This window comes from Propithecus coquereli, unplaced genomic scaffold (assembly GCF_000956105.1).
Source record: "Propithecus coquereli isolate 6110/MARCELLA unplaced genomic scaffold, Pcoq_1.0 Scaffold10, whole genome shotgun sequence".
Lineage (NCBI taxonomy): Eukaryota > Metazoa > Chordata > Mammalia > Primates > Indriidae > Propithecus > Propithecus coquereli.
The window spans coordinates 21,278,964-21,298,155 of NW_012133858.1; positions in this window are offsets into that span (position 1 = coordinate 21,278,964).

Below are 19,192 nucleotides of genomic sequence, written 5' to 3' on the forward strand. Positions count from 1 at the left end.
GGTAAATCTAGCCTGCCACAGTCTGGATTTTCCCCCCTTCTGCTTTCCCTCCGCCTTGAAACTGATTCATCTTTGACTTTAAAGAAACTTTCAGACAGCATTCTATCTCGTCATAGCAACTAAGCTATTAACCATATATGAATTTTTCCCCCATTAAAGTACATGAACACATGTAAACCCAAACATTTCTTAGACTGACTATAAAACAACCACCTCAGAGCCTTTGATGTTACTTGGTAACAGATCCCAGTAGTTGCTTAAGTAAACAGTTTGCAAGACACAGACACATTTTATGTACATTTGATTGTAAATCACACCAAGCCAAACTCTGATGAACAGTTAGCATAGGGGTCTGAAATTTGCCACAGGTAAGTGGGTGCCGGAGTAAGAGGAAGGGAAGACAGAAGAGATTAACCTACCCAGCCCCCGCACCTGGCATAAATCCCCCCAAGACAAATGTGATTGTCACCAGGTGCCTGGGGATCCAGACACCATAGATTGGCTTCCAAACTCCATTACTAAAGGAATTCCCTTTCTCTCAACTGTGAGAAAATAACTATCTAAAAAGCCTCCAGAGTCTGTGGACACGAAAGAGGGTAAGAAGTGCATTCTTAGCACTAGGTTGAATATGTCTTACAGGGAGGACTGTCTGACAAGGACGAAACAGAGACTAAGACCAGAGAGACAATGGGGATGAGAAAACAGTGAGCTGGAGTCATTTTCAAGAAACTTAGTGAAAAGAGAAGCAGACGTTTGTTTGGCGAGGTCTACCATGGTTCTGACAGAGGCCCAGCTGGGCCACTGATGCAGAGAGCTGATTTGTTAATGAGTTTGATCCTTAAATACTTGAAATCCCATGGCACACCACGGTAGCCAAGGTCAACTTCATGATGCCAAAGGAAACAGTTATTATTTCCATTTTATGGATTGAGAAACCAAGGTTTAGAGAGGTTAGGCAACTGAATCAAGTTAATGTAGCCAGAAAGTAATATAAACGGGATTCAAACTCAGCTCTGTCTTCTCCAAAGCCTTACCCACACCACTAAAACCATCTCACACTGGGATAGGTGCATGTTCAACAGCACCTCATTTGATCACCAGAGGTGTAGGGAGCTATAGGATAAACCCATATTATCTTCCTGGGGCATCAAATTAATTCAAATATTGGTGGGGATCAAAAGGAACAGGAGTAGTGTGGTGTGGGATTAAGTAATTACATTGATCAGTATTTCAAACCACACTTTTTACATTAAATCAAGGTTATGTTAGATATCAGGATGTAATATTTATATTTTTTTAAATGGCCATATAGGTAACAAATTAATCTGATTCAAAATTCAAATGCTACAAAATGATGTAAAGTGGAAAGTTTCTCTCTCACTCATGCCCCAAGCTCTAATTCTCTCCCCGCCACACGAAAATAATGTACAGGTTGAGCATTTCAAATCCAAAAATACAAAATCTAAAACTTTTTCAGCACCTACATGACCCTAAAAGAAATGGTCATTGGAGCATTTTGGATTCCAGATGCTCAGACTAGAACTGCTCAAGTAGTAAGTATAATGCAAATATTCCAAAATCTGGAAAAAGTGTGAAATCCAAAACCATTCTGGTCCCAATATTTTGGATAAGGGAGATTCAACCTGTATTATGTATTTATGTATATGCATATACATAAGATAATCAGTACACATATAATCTTTTTTCCCTTTTAAATACAAATAATAGCCTACTAGAGAGCTTTTTCTGCACTTTGCTTATTTACATTAAACAAGAAATCTTGACATTCATATCTATACAAACAGTACTTCCTCATTCTTGTTTACAGCTGCATTAAATTGATGCATCCTTATTTATTTAGCCAGTCCTATTGGTGGACTCTCAGAATGTTCTGAAAACTTTGCTATTATTAATACAAATAATGCCTCAATGAATAATCTTTTCGTGGATCATTTCACACATTTGAGAATATGTATGTGGGATATTTTGGTACCAGTAAAACTGCTAGGTCAAAAGTCATATGCATTTTTTTAATTTGGATAGATATTAACAAATTCCTCTTTATAAAAGTTGTACCAGTTGGCAGAAAACCATTTCTCAGTGTTATCAAACTCTCACGTTTGCCGAGCTAATAGGTGAAAAATGGAATCTCACTGCAATTGTAATTTGCATTTTTCCTCTTATGAGTGGGGTTTAGTAGCTTTTCATATGTTTAAAAGCCATTCCTACTTCTTTTTCTGCAGGCACTCTATTTATAGTCTTTGCTCACTTTTTATAGAATTTTGGGCCTATTTAATAGGCTTGTAGAGTTCTTTGTAGAGAACAGAAACTAGCGCTTTATCTGAGATGTGAGTTGCACAGTTTCTCCAGGCCCAAGAATCTGCCTTCTCTGGTCAGTTTTCACTAAGAACTTCAGCCTCATAATGGTGGCATATGCACTAGGGGCCTAACCATCCTAATGTTGACCCACCTGCACCTGCACTCTCCTGAAACCTACTTGACTGCCTGGTTTAGCTATTCCCTCTCTAGGCTTCCCTGAGAATGTGAGGACAAAGACAAGAGCAGGCACATATTCTCAACACCAAATTTCAACCCAGGATTCATAAACATCACTATTCTTCATCTGCTAGGCATTCCCAGTATCATGTATAGTGGCTTAATAATAATCACTAACATGCATTACACATTTCAAGTACTGGTCAAAACACCTTACGTGTATTAACTCATTTCAGCCTCAAAAAATCCCATGAAGGTATCACTATTATCAGCCCATTTACAGATGACAACACAAGTGACGGAAATGTTAAATACAGTGGACCCTCTGTATCCACCGGTACCACACTCAAAGATTTAACCAATCTCAAATCAAAAATATTCAAAATTTAAATAAATAAAAATAACAATACAACAATAAAAATAATACAAGTAAAAACAATATGATACAACTATTTGCATAGCATTTACATTGTATTAGGCATTATAAATAATCTAGAGATGATTTAATGTATGCAGGAGGACGCGTGTCGGTTATGTGCAAATACTATGCCATTTTATATAAGGAACTTGAGCATCTGTGGATTTTGGTATCCACTGGAGGTCCTGGAACCAATCTATCAAGGGTCATAAGGCTAGTATGAAGCCAGGATTCAAAACCAGGCTGTCTGGATCATATGTCAATTCAACCCTACCCTGACATTGCTGTAAATTTCAGCAGGTATCCTCTCCACCACTCAGATCACATAAATTACATACACATACACAACACATACACACATACACACACACACACACACACACACACACACTAACTACAGCACAAAGAAATTTCACTAATATTATATGACATTAAGGAAAACATATTATCCTAGTACCAAAATGATCTGAGGTCTTGTTGGGTTTATATAAACCATGATATTGCTAATTGAAGATATTTGGGACCTTAGCTTGCTTAGTTTCAAATGAAAGCCAATTCATTTGCACCAAAATCTGGGGGACTATCCATTTACTTTCAAAGAATCAAGGAAATAATATTTAAGAAAGGATGGTAGAGAGTTGCGACGCATACTGGTTCCATGGCCCTACTTGGAAGCAATGTTCTGTTACTTAAACTGATATCACTCTCATATCCAAGGCAGTAACTCATTCCAACTCTCAGCACATGCATCTAATAAATCTTACTACAATAGGTGATGCAAGGACTACTACTTGTGCTTTATATCTCCACGGCCTTGCTCTATAAAACAAGCTTCCCCAATTAAACGCACATCTCAAAGCCAAATATCCTGGACCAGAGACCAAAGGGACTCATTCAGAAGGATCTGTGCCAAGCAAGATGAGGCAGACTCATGTTTTCCCTCTGTTCTCTTCTTATTCCCTAGACGACTACAAAGAAAAAAAGAATCAGGCCACATCATCATCTTTATCAGCATCAACCTAGAAATATTTTGAATAGTTAAGGTCTAATAATCCAGACGGTGACTTAATTTCAATTACTAGTACCTTCTACCCAATATTCTTTTTTAATCAGTTGACTATTAATTCATCCATTGGGCTGAAGGACAATACATTCATCATTTATCATTCTAAAAATGTATTTTGATCATTTCTGAAGAATAGCATTTTTTAATTTCAATATTAAGGGGTACAAATTTTTTTTAATATGGATACCTTTTATAATGCTTAAGTCAGAGCTTTTAGTTGGCCCATCACCCAAATAATGTTCATTGTACCCAATAGGTAGATTTTCATGCCTCCCTTTCTCCCACCCCCAACCTGCTTCTTGATTTCCTATGACCTTTACATCTCTTTGTGCCTGTGAAGGATAGCATTTTTTAAAAAAATAAAAAATATATGTTTTGAGCCCCTATTGTGCCCTAGAGACAAAAAGTCCCTACCTACAAGGAGCTTATAGTCTATTAAGAGATAGGAATTAAAACTACAACAATCAATTTAAGGGCAATTGCAATGCTGAAGAAGCTCTGCTTGGATGGAAGTAAGCACAAATATCTTAGGGAGCTCATAGGGTGGCCCTCAGAGCTCAAACTAGGCAAAGGATACACAGAGGAATTAATGACTGAGCTAAGGAGTTACCAGGTCTAGAGGCAATGAGAAAAGTAATCCAAGCAGAGACACATCATGTGCAAATGCCTAGAGGTAAGAAAGCAACACCGCTTGAAAGGCTACAAGAAACTAACTGTGGCTGTAGTTTAAGGAGTCAAGGCTAAAAAAGAAGATGCTCTAAAAATGAGCAGGAACCAGGTTGTAAAATGCCTTGAATGTCATGCTAATTGTGTCTTTGACCCAGAAAATGGTGAGGATTATTGAAATACATCAAGCAGAAAAATGACATGACCAAATTTGGCTTTGGAGAGATCTCTCTAATGACAGAGTAGAAGTAGCAAATTATAAATAGGTGACATTTGAATATGCCTGCTAGTCTCCCTTTTCAGAGTCTTTTCCTTCCCATCTTTCTCCTTGACTTCCTGAACAGTAAAACTGGGAGGAAGTCATTCATAATAGCGTACAAATGACTGGTAAGAATCAGTTATGTTTTGATAAGACATAAAATCTTAAGCAAAGGAATGAATCTAAATGTAGTATTTGGAAAAATCAAATTAAATTGGTGGGATAAGTATCTGGGAGAAAGAGATCCCATTGAAATTTTCCAAATCACAGATTTAGAAAGATATCTGCTACTTTTCTCATTGACGCAGAATCTCTCTCTCTCTCTCTCTCTCTCTCTCTCACACACACACACACACACACACACACACACACAGATACATACACTCTACTGCCTCAAGTCAAATTAAATTGGTGGGATAAGTATCTGGGAGAAAGAGATCCCATTGAAATTTTCCAAATCACAGATTTAGAAAGATATCTGCTACTTTTCTCATTGACGCAGAATCTCTCTCTCTCTCTCTCTCTCTCTCTCACACACACACACACACACACACACACACACACACAGATACATACACTCTACTGCCTCAAGTAGGATCTAGGAAGGTAGAAGGCAGGCATATTGACTGAGGACAGTGCTGGGGGACACATATTAATCACCAGTGGATAGATTTGCCTGATTTCCCCAAGCGAAGAACATAAGCAGCCCCTACAAGAGTTCAGGCTCCCATCAAGGTACACAATTGTGTTGGGGAAGGTATAGGGAAATTGGCAGTCTCAATTTTACTAGTGAGAGTGTCAATTGATTCAACTTCTATGGAAGGCAATTTGACAATGTCTACCAAAACTGTAAATACACATATACGTGACCCAAAAATTCTACTACTTCACACACACCCCTGCAAAATCATAAAATTACTAATTACAGTATTATTTATAATACCACAAGATTGAAAACAACCTAAATATTTCTCAATTTGGGACTGTTTAAATAAATTATGACATATACACAAAATGGAATACCATGTAGCTGTAAAAAAGACTAAAGTAACTCATTATATACTATGTTAAAAGATCTTCACTATTTACTATATTAAGCAGAAAGTGGAACATGCAGAACAATACGGTATACTACACTAGTATTTGTCCACAAAAGGTGTTGGGAACAGGGGGAAAGTGAATATAGTATATATGCTTTTGTTTGTGCATACAGAAAACAACTGCAAGTATACACAAGACGGTGATAACATTTGATTGCCAAAGGGAAGAGGAAATGTTTAGCTGAGGGAAGAAAACATCACTATATTCCCTTTTGTACCTTTTGAATCATATAAATGTATTATCTCTTCAAAATTAAATAAGTTAGAGGAAAAATTGTCTCTGTTCTTGATTAGTTCAAAGCCAAAATGGATAAACAATGACTATACAATGAGGAAGAGCTACTAGAAATATCTGATAAGTCATAACACAGAAGTAAGGAAGGGGTTAAAAAATTTCTCCAATGAGGCATCACACTACCTGACCTCAAAATTTACTACAAAGCTGTAGTAACCAAAACAGTATGGTACTGACATAAAAACAGACACATAGACCAATGGAACAGAATAGAGCACCCAGATACAAATCCACACATTTACAACCAACTCATCTTCGACAAAAGCAGCAAGAACGTACAATGGGAAAAGGACAGTCTCCTCAATAAACAGGTGGGAAAACTAGATAATTATATGCAGAAAAATGAAACTAGACCCCTATCTCTCACTATACACAAAAATCAAATCAAAATGGGGTAAAGACTTAAATCTAAGACCTGAAACTATGAAACTACTAGAAGAAAACACTGGAGAAACACTCCTAGACTGGATTTGGGCTGGGCAAATACTTTTGTGTAACACCTCAAAAGCACAGACAATGAAAGCAAAAACAGACAATTAGGATTACCTCAAGCTAAAATGCTTCTGCACAGCAAAAGAAACAATCGAGAAAGTGAAGAGACAACTGATAGATTGGGAGAAAATATTTGCAAACTATCCATCTGACAAGGGATTAATAACCAGAATATACAAGGAACTCAACTCAATAGCCAACAACAAAAAAATCTGATTTAAAAATAGGCAAAGATCTGAACAGACATTTCTCATGAGAATACATACAAATGGCCAACAGGTATCTGAAAAAATGCTCAGCATCGTTAATCATGACTAATGCAAATAAAAAACCACAATGCTATATCATCTTACCCCAGTTAAAATGGCTTGTATCAAAAAGATGTCAATAACCGATGCTGGCAGGGATGCGGAAAAAAGAGAACCCTCATACACTGTTGGTGGGAATGTAAATTAGTACGTTCACTGTGAAGAACAGTAATGAGCTCCCTCAAAAAACTAAAAATAGAACTACCATATGATCTGGCAATTCCAGTACTAGGTATATGTTCCAAAGAAAGGAAATCAATATATCAAAGAGATATCTGTACTCCCATGTTTACTGCAGCACTATTCACAATAGCCAAGATGTGGAATCAACCTAAGTGCCCATAAATGGAGGAAAGACAAAGAAAATGTGGTACATATGCACAATAGAATACTACTCAGTCATAAAAAAGAATGAAATCCTGTCATTTGCAACAACATGGATAGAACTGGAGGCCACTATGTTAAGTGAAATAAGCCAGGCACAGAAAGACAAATATCACATGTCCTCACTCACACGTGGGAGCTAAAAAAGTGAATCTCATGAAGATAAAGAGTAGATTGGTGGTTACTAGAGGCCAAGAAAGGAAGAGAGGAGTGGGAGATAGAAGGGAAAAAATAGTATAAATGTAGTTATTGCCACTGAGTTGTGTGCTTAAACATGATAAAGAAGGTAAAATACATACGTATACTTTACCTCAATAAAAAATAAATTTAAAAAATTTCTCTGGGCCAGAGAAAATACAATTTGAATATATCTTATTCCTCCTATTTCAGCCAACATTTCTGTGGAACCAACAATTCTCAGGACCTGTGTACTACAGGCATATTTAGATCATGACTTTTAGCACCTGGGGCCTCTTTGTGCAGTGCCTTTACCTTGCAGATGTGAAAACTGGACCCCAACAATACGAAGGGACTTACCTTGGACCTCATGGGTAGTTGGCAGTGTCCTAACTCTAAACCCACCACAGCGTCCCTTCCACAGGCAGATGCTTACACTGCCACAAACCTAGTAACTTTGGCAGCACTCTGCATTGGCTGCAACACAATTTGGTCTGTGGAGACTCCACCTGCCAATCTTCTTTGTAGGTCCCAAACAACTTGTACGCCCACAAACCAGTTCCATGCCACCCCTCCCTCCTCAGCTGAGACAAAATGAAACAAACTTCTCAAAGGAAGAGAAATCATCTTCTCCCTTCTGGGAAGTGCTTGGCAGAAATTGAGTTCACATGGTCCTTGCCACCTCTCCAGACCAGATTCCAAAGCTCGGTTGGACCTTTCAGTTTGCTTGTTGTGCATAACAAACCATGTGGTCCCGTCTGTGCAGTTAACAAACTGAAATCTCAACATTTAGCTATTAATCTTGCTTTCAAGGAAACAAAATAATGGCCTATCAACCTGTCATCCCCAAGCTTGCTTCAGTCTTTAATTTCTTTCTAGCAATAGGACAGATTTGTTTTCATTTGCAAATCCCTGCACAGCCTGATCTGCAATCAAGAGTGAGCAAGAAACAGTGAGCTTCATGGCTTTAAAAGCAGAAAGAGGCTTAGCCAGAGGTGGGCTAAATTTCTTCGTGATTTCAGAACCCTGGCTTGCTAACATTTCTTTAGTTTTTCTACTGAACTGTTCTCCCTGTCCAGGACCCTCCACCTGCTCCTGCAACTCCACACAGTTAACCATTGCTCTCCCCTCTGCCCTCATCATCAGCCTCTTTATTCTTCTTGCCTCTTCCTCTGCACTTTAGAGCAGCAGCCCAGTCCTAAAAATAGCTCTCCCCTTGATCTTGCTTTCTCTTTCATCTGCGATGCTATTCCTTTTTCCCTTTCACTTCTAGGTGCCTTTGGAATATGAGGGGAAAAATCACACTTCAGGAAATTTAATAATAAAATAGTAATAACATCAATGACAAATGACAAACATTTATCGAGCACTTACATTGTGTCAGACACCGAGCTAAACACCTAGCACGCATGACCTCAGAATCAACAAATCTTTTGTTTCACAATTTTCGTCTCAAATAATGGCCTGTGGAAACATAGACTCAGGTTGGTTTCAATACAGCCCACTTTCTAAGACGCCAAGAATCAGTTGTGTGACCACACAACTGCTTTCAAACAGCCCTTGACTGTGTGACAGCCACACTCCAGAACAAACCATCTGGCTGTATGATGCTTGCATTGTAGCCAGAGTGGCAGGAGGGATGACCACTTCTCTCCTCCCATCCTGGGGAACCATGAGATTATCTTAGTTTTTACTCTTATGCCACCAAAACTCAAATTTTAACATCTCTCACCACAACCACATCACTCCTACTTGAAAATGTGACCTAAATGTGAAGCCACACAATACTACTACCCAACAGCCACGGTACGGAGAGTTAGGAAGAGAAAGAAATACATGAAAAGGTGAGCTCTGAAAAATCTCTCACTTCTACCTACAAAGTTCTTATTGGATTCAACAGCCTGGGATGGGGACTTTTAATAACATCATTATAAGGAAATTCCACTAGAACATCAAGATAACTCACAGAGTTTGTCATACTATATGTGTTGTGCACTTCATTGTCACTTTTTAAAATGGTTAGGTTACTGAATACTTAGCTAGCCATTCTGTTAAGATAGCATCTGAACCTGGTCTCCCTGCTGAAATTTTTCTCCCCTATAATCAGTCTTCCTTCTACAAACTATCATAGTAGCATTTTTAATAAAAGTATTTGAATAGAATTAGTAAACAGATATATCATCACTTACCTATTTTGCCCCCTGATGTATTCCCAAGACCAACACATGTTCAACAAATATATTTTTAACAAATTAATTAATCAGTGATCAAGAAAAGCATAAAATAGGAAACTTGTTGCTGTCAATTCATATTTTTTATTTATTTTTTGGTTTTGTGTTTTTTCTTTTTTAATGATTCTTCTTAGTGCTGACAGGAATGGAGTAAATTGAGCATCCTCATATTCTTGACAAAAAAGAATCTGACAACATAGTTTTCCAAAGAGCACTTTTACTTTTAGGAATTAACCCTATGAAATATGGACCCCAAAAAATCTTATGCAGAAAATGTTTCCAAAATTTGAAAATATTAAATTTTATCAATAATGGAATGTTGAGTAAATGGTTGTACAATCATTCAATAAAATATTATGTAGCTATCAAAAGTGATTATTAAATTTATATAACATTCAAAAGAAAAATTCTGCCTTAAATCCTGGTGCTAAAAAAAAAGAAATTCATATAACATAATAAGTAAAAAAGTAACAAAAAATCAATATTGTGATAACATCCATATAAAACATGCAGAGACTCATGCAGAAAGTCTTAAAAAGGGGAACTTGATTTGATTTCTGGCTCCCTAGTATATAAACAGTGTGCACTTAAAGTGAGTTAATCTCTGTGGCTCAACTTCCTCACATTTATTATAATGTGATAATAAATGATAATAATGATAAATGATAAATGATAAATGATAATGATAAATGATAATAATGATAAAATAACTGATTTCATAGGAGTGTTATGGGGAAGTAAGTGAGTGCCAGGGTTGAAATGGGATATGCAGTCAATAGATATGATTAATGTAGTGATTATTATGGAGATGATGGAACTATGGTGTTTCGTCTTTGTTTCTCCCATCCTGTGGTACGTAATAATACGTACATCATGATGGTTGTTTCTTCATCTTCCCCACACCCCCATACTCTGCAAGAAATATCCAGATCTGGATCATTTTGGCCCATGGGGTTCTTGCTCTTTCCTCCTTCCTGCTTGAAATGGTTGCTTGGTAATGTTCTTACGTTGCCTGGAGTTGGTCACTACGTTTTATGCATACATACTGATCCTCAACCCCCGATATGGCTCTCAGAAAAGGGCATCTTGAGCCCTTCAGCACACAACCAAATGCACCTCAGCAGGTCAATCTGATTTTTAAAATACATTGATTTGGCAATCATACAAATAAAAGCATGTAGACTATCCAGAATTCAATCAATGTTAGCTCTTTTTCTGTTTCTTCTTTAATCATATTTTGTCTCCATAGTCATATAGTCATACAAGAGCTGAAGAAACAAATAAATCTTGCATTGGCTTTCCTTGGTTTGTGTTTTATATCCACTTAATTTTACAACTCAGCAGAGCCTGCAGATAGACACCATCCTTGTTTCCAAGATGAATTAATTCTGTATTTTCCCTGCACAGAAATAAATGTAATAAGAAGGTCAGTGGTGATTAATTTCTAGAGCAAAGAATATACCAAGTGGAAAGCCAGAAGGTAGGTAGTATAAGACTTCTAGGAAAAGAACCTTTTGTAAGGCAAGATTTCAGTCAAATTCAATTAGAACTATGCTCCCAATGCAAAGGTAAATGGTTCTGCTTAAAGTTTTTTATGCCCACTATTTTCCTGGGGTAGGACCCCTGCAAGCAGATAACTTTAATTGTGCCAGCTCCTTTTGTGTTTTTCACAATTCACAATTAGCCTATCTCCAATTATATAAACACGTACATGACGACAGTCTTTGGTTATGGAGTTATTTACAGGAAAATAAAGGTAACTTTAACTTTGAGAGTTGGTTTTAGGACAAATCAGATTAAAGCTCATGTGGACATACAAAGTAATAGACTAATGCTATTGTCTGTTTCCCCTAAATTATTTTATCAGAAGAAACATATTAATTATACTGAAAGCAAACTTGGACTCTATTGGTTTCTAAAGAAAATTCCTTTGTAGCACACGGCAGGATTTCTCACCATTTTTCTCTTTCTGATGAAATTAACTCCCCATGGTTGGTCAGCAGGATAATCTAATTTTAGCCAATCAGCTTGGGAGCTGCCATTGACCTCACAAAGGGAGAGAAAGGTATCTGCAGTCATAGCAACCACCCGCTCAGCTCTGATCATCTCTGGACCCTTCCACCTAATGACAGACACCGGCTTGCTTCTTAGATGATTAATCTTTTCCCCTGTGAACCTCCTTGAATACATTAGCCAAACAAGTCTGATAAATTTGTTTATCCCAAGACAATCATTAGAAAATTACCTGCAAAAGTAATTCTCAGTAGAGCAGTTTGTGAATGGAAAGCCATATGGCAGATAAAAACAGAAATAAGCAATAAAATCTCTCACTGCATGTCGCAACAGGTTAGGGAAAGTTTTTTCCCCTTTAAGCTTTATTATTTTGTGCTGAACCACAAAAGCATAGCAGCCTAAAGGCCATTTGACATAAGCAAAAGAACCTTTCTTCTAGTCGCTAGTTATTCCTCTAACCAACACTGCACACCTACTATGTGCTGGGCTCCGGGGATGCACCAGGGAATGTGAGCTGTCGCCGCCTTCCATGACCTCACAGTCTAGTGGGAGAAGACAGATGCACAAAAGGATAATTACAGCACACCATACAGCCAGTGACAGAGGCAAAACAGAGGGCTCTGAGAGCACTGGAAGGGAATGGATAACTGTTTTCCAGAGCTAACTAACACGTCACTATAGCACCCATTCAGATTAGGGAAAAAACGATGAGTAGGACTTTTCCAAAAGATAGAATGTTCTAGGCAAAGAAAACAACATTGGAAAGTGTGGACTTCCAGACAACTGATAAACTCTTGGGCAGCAAAATGGCTGCAGCCACTAGATATTGGCCACTCTGGGAAATGAGAGTGGAAATGTGGATTGGGACATGGTTAAAGTAATTTGTAGGAAGGCATGAAAACACCTTAGGGCCTCGAGAAGACTGAGACAACAGAGATGGAAAGAAGGGCCGATTTGGAAGTTCTTTCTGAGGTTGAATCAGGAGAATAAAACCATCAGCGTACCCTTGGTGACATTCCTCACTTGTGGAAAGAATGAGGAGACAATGAACACGTGTTGCAGCCACCCTGCTAACACGGGCCGTTCCCATGCACAGTGGCTGGATCCACCACTAAAGGCTCAGCTCAGTGAGTGGGAGACAGGGCTGCATTCTTCTGTGGTTGGGAGGTTCAAAATGACAGAAGGTATTTAAAAGGTGAAAGATTTATGCAATATGAAGAGAACCCAGAGTATGAGAGAGAAGGTATTTAAAGCGGCTGATAAGACAACTGTGACTATTCAAGTGTGACCATCAGTGTGGGCAGAACCTTATTGACCCTACAGGCTTTTATAAACCAGCACTAGATGAATTTCACCAAAACCAAGGTTTGGGGGCCAGAAGGCCGGACCAGCAGTGAAGGCATTCTGAGTCCACATGGTGATGCTGGGGGTGGTAGGACAATCGGGCCACATCACAGGTTCAGGAGTAGTACTCTGGGTTCCACTAAGGCAGGCTTCAGAAACACAGACTGGAGTGGAAGGTGCCATGTAGCTAGACCCATAACTGATAATGTTCTCCAAACGAATTCAGGAGCCCTAGCAGGAGATGTGCTCCAGGTCCAGACCACCCAAGATTGAGGATTTCTGCATCTGCATGTCTGTCTAAGGATCCTAGTCCTAGTCTCTAATTTTCTCATGCCTTCCAACAAGAGTGTTGCCTGTCACAAACTTGCTCCTCAGAAGCCTCAGAAAGGAGCCAATCCTTAAGCTGAGGAATCTCCAAATTTTCAACATTCAGCACATAGTAGTTTTATAACAAAAACATATTTTTAAAAAGATAGGAATTCCACCATAAATTATCGCAAAATCTTTGTCTCTATAATAGCAAACACACAACAAGTTGGACATAAACATCACAAGTATTTAACAATATCTGCACTATATCAGGTCCCATGCCAAGCTCTCTGCAGACTAGAGTCATTCAACCCCATGGGGAAGTGGTGCTATTACTTTCTCCATTTTACTGATGAGGAAACAGCATCAGAAATGTATATCTTTTTTTATTATTTTTTTTTAGAGACAGGGTCTGGCTTTGTTGCCCGGGCTGGAGTACAGTGGTGTGATCATGGCTCACTGCCACCTCAAACTCCTGGACTCAAGCAATGCTCCTGCTGTAGCATTCCAAGTAGTCGGGACTACAGGTGCTGTGTCACCACACCTGGCTAATTTTTCTTATTTCTTGTAAAGACGGGGTCTCACTTTATTGTCCAGGCTGGTCTTGAACTCCTGAGCTCAAATGATCCTCCTACCTCAGCCTCCCAAAGTGCTGGGATTACAGGTGTAAGCCACCAAGCCCAGCCCAAATGTACATCTTTAAGAAACATATAAATGCGATTACATCTTCAAATAGTCTCTCCTTAAAAAAAAAAAAAAAAAAAAAGGAAGGAAAGAAGGAAGGTAGGAAGGGAGGGGCCGAGGGGAGAGAGAGGAGGAGAGAGAAAAAGAAAAAAAACTTGTCAAGATTCAGGATTTTAAAGAGAATATTTCCTATAAACTACATTACTACCAAAGGTATAAAAACAAAAATTCCGCATAATGATTATATCTTGAGCACCTGTACAGAAGGCTCTGGAATACAAGGAGAAGCAGGGGATCTGGTAGGAAGGCAGGCACATGGACAGCTAAGTATAAGAAGGTGAGAGCTGTGCCATAAGAGTGGTCTGTGCAAAGGGGTACAGGAGCTCAGAGGAGGCGGAGATCAGCCTGCGTGCACTCTGTCTGAGGCTCCACTTCACTGAAATCCAGGCTTGATGTTTGAGACTTGGTAAACAGCACGTCATTTACACTGCATGATAATCTCAGGGGGTGCTATTTTTCTATGACATTTTATAAATGAGGAAAATGGAGCTGAGATTAGACAGCTTATCCAATGTCACATAATTACTAAATGATGCATCTAGGATTTGAACCCAGGTCTGTATAATTTCAAAGTTTGGGTACTTTTCACTACACTGTAAAGTCACAAAAATACACTCTAAGCCCATTTCACAAGTTTGGGTTCTTTAAGATTGGACAATCAACCTGTATTCAGAAACGAATTCCCACATTCACACAGTGAAGGGTCCTTCCCTAAATTGCCCCGTCTTCCTTATTTTTCCTTCACACAAGCAGACCAGGAGGCAGCATTTTCCAAAGAGCCAGGGCACAGAATGCTACCTTGTGAAAGAACCAGTGTTTCAATTCCAAAGGACACAAGTTATAAATTTAATATTTTTTAATCTCTGCAGACCCTGGAGATTTGCTGGATACACTCCCTCCTCCTTTCTCATGCTGCGAGTCCATACTCTACCTTTTTACAAAGGAGCTATCCATCAATAATAATAGGTCCTCTGTCTGTCCCCTCTGAAACCCACATTTGAACTATTGACCTTAATCGCACCTCTGTAAAGGTAATGCAATGTGTTTAAAACTCAAGGAGATGACAGGTTGTGTGGCCATAAGGCCCTACTTGAGAATAAGAAGCCCTCATCATTTAACCCAGGATTGCCGCAAACACGGAGCATAAGGCCAAAAATTAAACATCCCATACAAAATGACCTTTTCAATTCACTTTCTAGCATTAGCCAGAGGGAAGTAACCTTTAGGACAAATCTATCTAGGTAAAATTTCTGAGTTTCTTAGTGGCAAATGTGCATCCCTATCTTTTTGTTCATCCAGAACTGTCCACAGATAAAATCACAAGGCCCCTGGGCACAAGACACCCTATGAGGATATAGATATTTCAAGAAAGCAGAGCCAGTGGATGAGGACATTTTCATTCCAGGGCAAGGGCCTTCTGGATTAAACAAAGGATCTAACCAGTTGTTGAGAATACCTGGACAGAGTTAGGTATTCTCTTGTCCTAAGGGCTTTGGCAAGCATGCTGAGGTCCAGAAAGGACTGCAATACCTAGCAGTGAACTAGAAAGAAAACCAGGAGCAGGACTAGTATCTCTAAGTGTCTCCTGCTCTTCCAGCCTCTAGGGTTTTGTCTAAATCATGTTGCGTATAATTGACAGAATTGTTTCACTCTCTTGGTCAAGAATATACCATAGCTCCCTGTTGCCTCCTATTACTGTGGTGCTCATACATCCTGGTTTGCCCAGATAGAATGGCTTATACATTATCCTTGTGTAATTACTAATGGAATTTCCTACTGCCCTCAACAATGTTCCTTTTGGTTAATTAATGATGTGATCACCATTCTGCTACCTACTTCAAACTCCTATGCCCAATTTGCCATTCTCTTTTATGCTCAGGAGTTCTCAAATCATTCTGTGTTCATTTAAAGGGATTAAATTGAATATACTACTATGATTTGGTTGCCCCTACAACCTGAGTAGAACTGTTTACTGCCCTAACTATGCCGAGTCATGGTTCTTAAACATTTTAGTAAGTTACATGTTCATTAAGTTACATATTCCAGTAAGCACAAACTCATTTTTGGAGCTGTGATGTTAAACACAGGTGTGATGGGATCCTGCCTTTGCCACTAACAAGCTGTGTGGCCATGAGCAAACATTATAATAATATGTCCTCTTCTCAAATCTCAGTTTCCTACCATGTAAATATAAGGCTAATCATAGACCCTAACTCAGAGGGGTAGTCATAAGGTTTAGGCAAGAAGCTCAGGTAAAGTGCTTAATGCAGATGTGCTGGCTAATGGTAGGGTCATCGGCAACACACCCCCGGCACACTCGGCACGGTGCTGTCTGCCAGACAGCTCCACCACATGGGGTGTCCTCACTGGTAGCAATTTGGAGGCACATCTAGGGAATGGTTGTGTCTTAAGTAGAGCTCCCTAGAAACAAAGCCTGAGGTGGGGGCTCTTTTCAAGTGATTTGTTGGGAAGGAAAGCATGAGGGATACAGGATAGAGCGTGTGGGGAGGGGAAGAGATGCTAAGCAAGAGCTGATCTCAGCTTCAGATGTGCTTCAATCTAATCCCACAGAGAAGCTCTGGAGCACAAAGTACACCACGATGTTAGACCTAGCTTGAGCAAGGGGTCTCCATTGGTTTGTGAGATCCACGTGGACCTATATTATGTCCCACCACGCCACACAACCTCATTAAAACTTTGGAGGCTCTTGCATTTAATATGTGTAAGTCACTCAATCTCTCTAAACCTCCGTTCCCTCATCTCCAAAATGGCAGTGATGATACTTATATTGTAGGTTGTTGCAAGGATTTAGAAATAACACATTCCTAATTGTAACAATAAATGGGCATATCTTTTTCTCCCATCAGCCAGATTTCTCTGAGTACATTATGCGTAGTATGTTGGTTCTTACCTACATATCTTTGCCCATGATCTCTCTTTTCCCAAACACCCCCCCCAAAAATGGTACCTGAGCACATGCGTGAAAGGCAAACACATGAACACATGTACACATTCTCACACACACACTTCCCTTCAACCTGCACCAACCTTACAATAACCTCCCTTGTATCCTCTACTTTAAGCTTCCCACTGCCAAACCCTGTTCCAAGTCTCGCCTCCTCCTTCAGCCTCTTCAGCTTCCTCAAACTCACACTGATCTTGCCCTTCTCTAAGATCCTTCTTCATTTAATTCCATAAGATTAACATTTAATCAATTTCTAGTTATTTAGTATTTGTTTGGCCTCTTCCAACCAGATTTTAGATTTCTACTCCTCTATCCCCATCCCAGCGTAGGACTCAGACAAGGCCTAGGCATCTAGTGGAGGCTCAATATATCCTTTTGGTTTATTTAAGAAGTATTTCTTGATCAGAAGGACAATGAAATACCTTGGTTGACCATTTTAATTCTCCGGATTCTCAAAGCTAGCAAAATCCTTCCATGTGATCCAGAAGTGCTCGGCTGACAACCCCGACCAATAATGCATGTAAAATGAATGATAATGGCTTCCCCTATAATTTAGCTCACAGATGAATTTTAGGTGAGATTTTTCTATTGGGTTCTAACAGTTTCCGAAAATTGGTGCCATAGGAGGTGCAAAGTGGAATGCCCAACACAGCTCTGATTATCAACTGCACTCTATGCATGCATTATAATAACAACGGCAGGGCTAGGCTGCCTTCAGCATCCTGAAATCTCTTATTAAATCAAACCTTAAGTATTTAACAAATACTATGCATCCTAATTTATACACTTAGTATGTTTCTGGAAAGTTGATGTAAATTGACATTTTGGGGGAGAGGGGATCAAATTATATTTAAAATTCCCTTGGAACATTCTCTAAGTGATAGTAGTATGCTATTGAAAATTTTCCTGTAAATAATTGCCCATTCATTTATTTAGCTAGTTCTAATGTAGAGTTTTTGGTCTTTTCAAATCAGGATATACCTATATTTTTCTCTCAAGCTTTTAGAAAAATGTATAAAATTTAAAAGTTATCATGATTCAATATCATTTCTATCATTTTCTCCCAATTCAAAATAGGCTATTTTACCTATTTTAAAATACCATCTACTTTTATATCATAATCCCCATTTTACGGATAAGAAAATGAAAATTTGGAGAAGTTAAATATTCAGGGTTACACAGCATATTAGTTTGCTAAGGCTGCCGTAACAAAGTACCAAAGCCTGGGTGGCTTCAACATTAAAAGCGCATTAAGCACTTTACTGGAGCTTCTTGCCTAAAGCTTATGACTAACCTTCTGATTTAGGGTCTCAGCCTATATTAGCCTTATATTTACAAAGTAAGAAACTGAGATTTGAGAGAGGATATATTATTTGCTCATGGCCTCACAGCTTGTAAGTTGCAAAGTCAGGATTATTTTCTCATAATTCTAGAGGTTAGAAGTCCAAGTCAGGGTATCAACCGAACTGATTTCTTCTGAGACCTCTCTCCTTGGTTTGTAGATGGCTGTCAGCTATCGACTGAATGTTTGTTTTCTCCCAAAATTCATATGTTGAAGCCCTAATCCTCAATGTGATGGTATTTGAAGGTTGGGCCTTTGGGAGGTGACTAGTTTTAGCTGAAATCATGAGGATAGACGCCCCATGATGAAATCAGTGCTCTTATAAAAAGAAGAAAATATCTTTCTTTCTTTCTCCCTCTCTCTCTCTCTCTCTCTTTCTTCACATACCAAGGAAAGATCACGTGGGGATATAACCAGGAAGAAAACCGTCACCAAGAACCAGACCATGCTGGCACCCTGATCTCAGACTTCTAGCTCCCAGCCCACAAAGGGCTGTTGAACTGTATGAACCTGAACGCAACCCCCACAAATGTTTTAAACTCTTTAAAAACTGGGGGCTTTGCAAAGCCAAAACATATTTTGT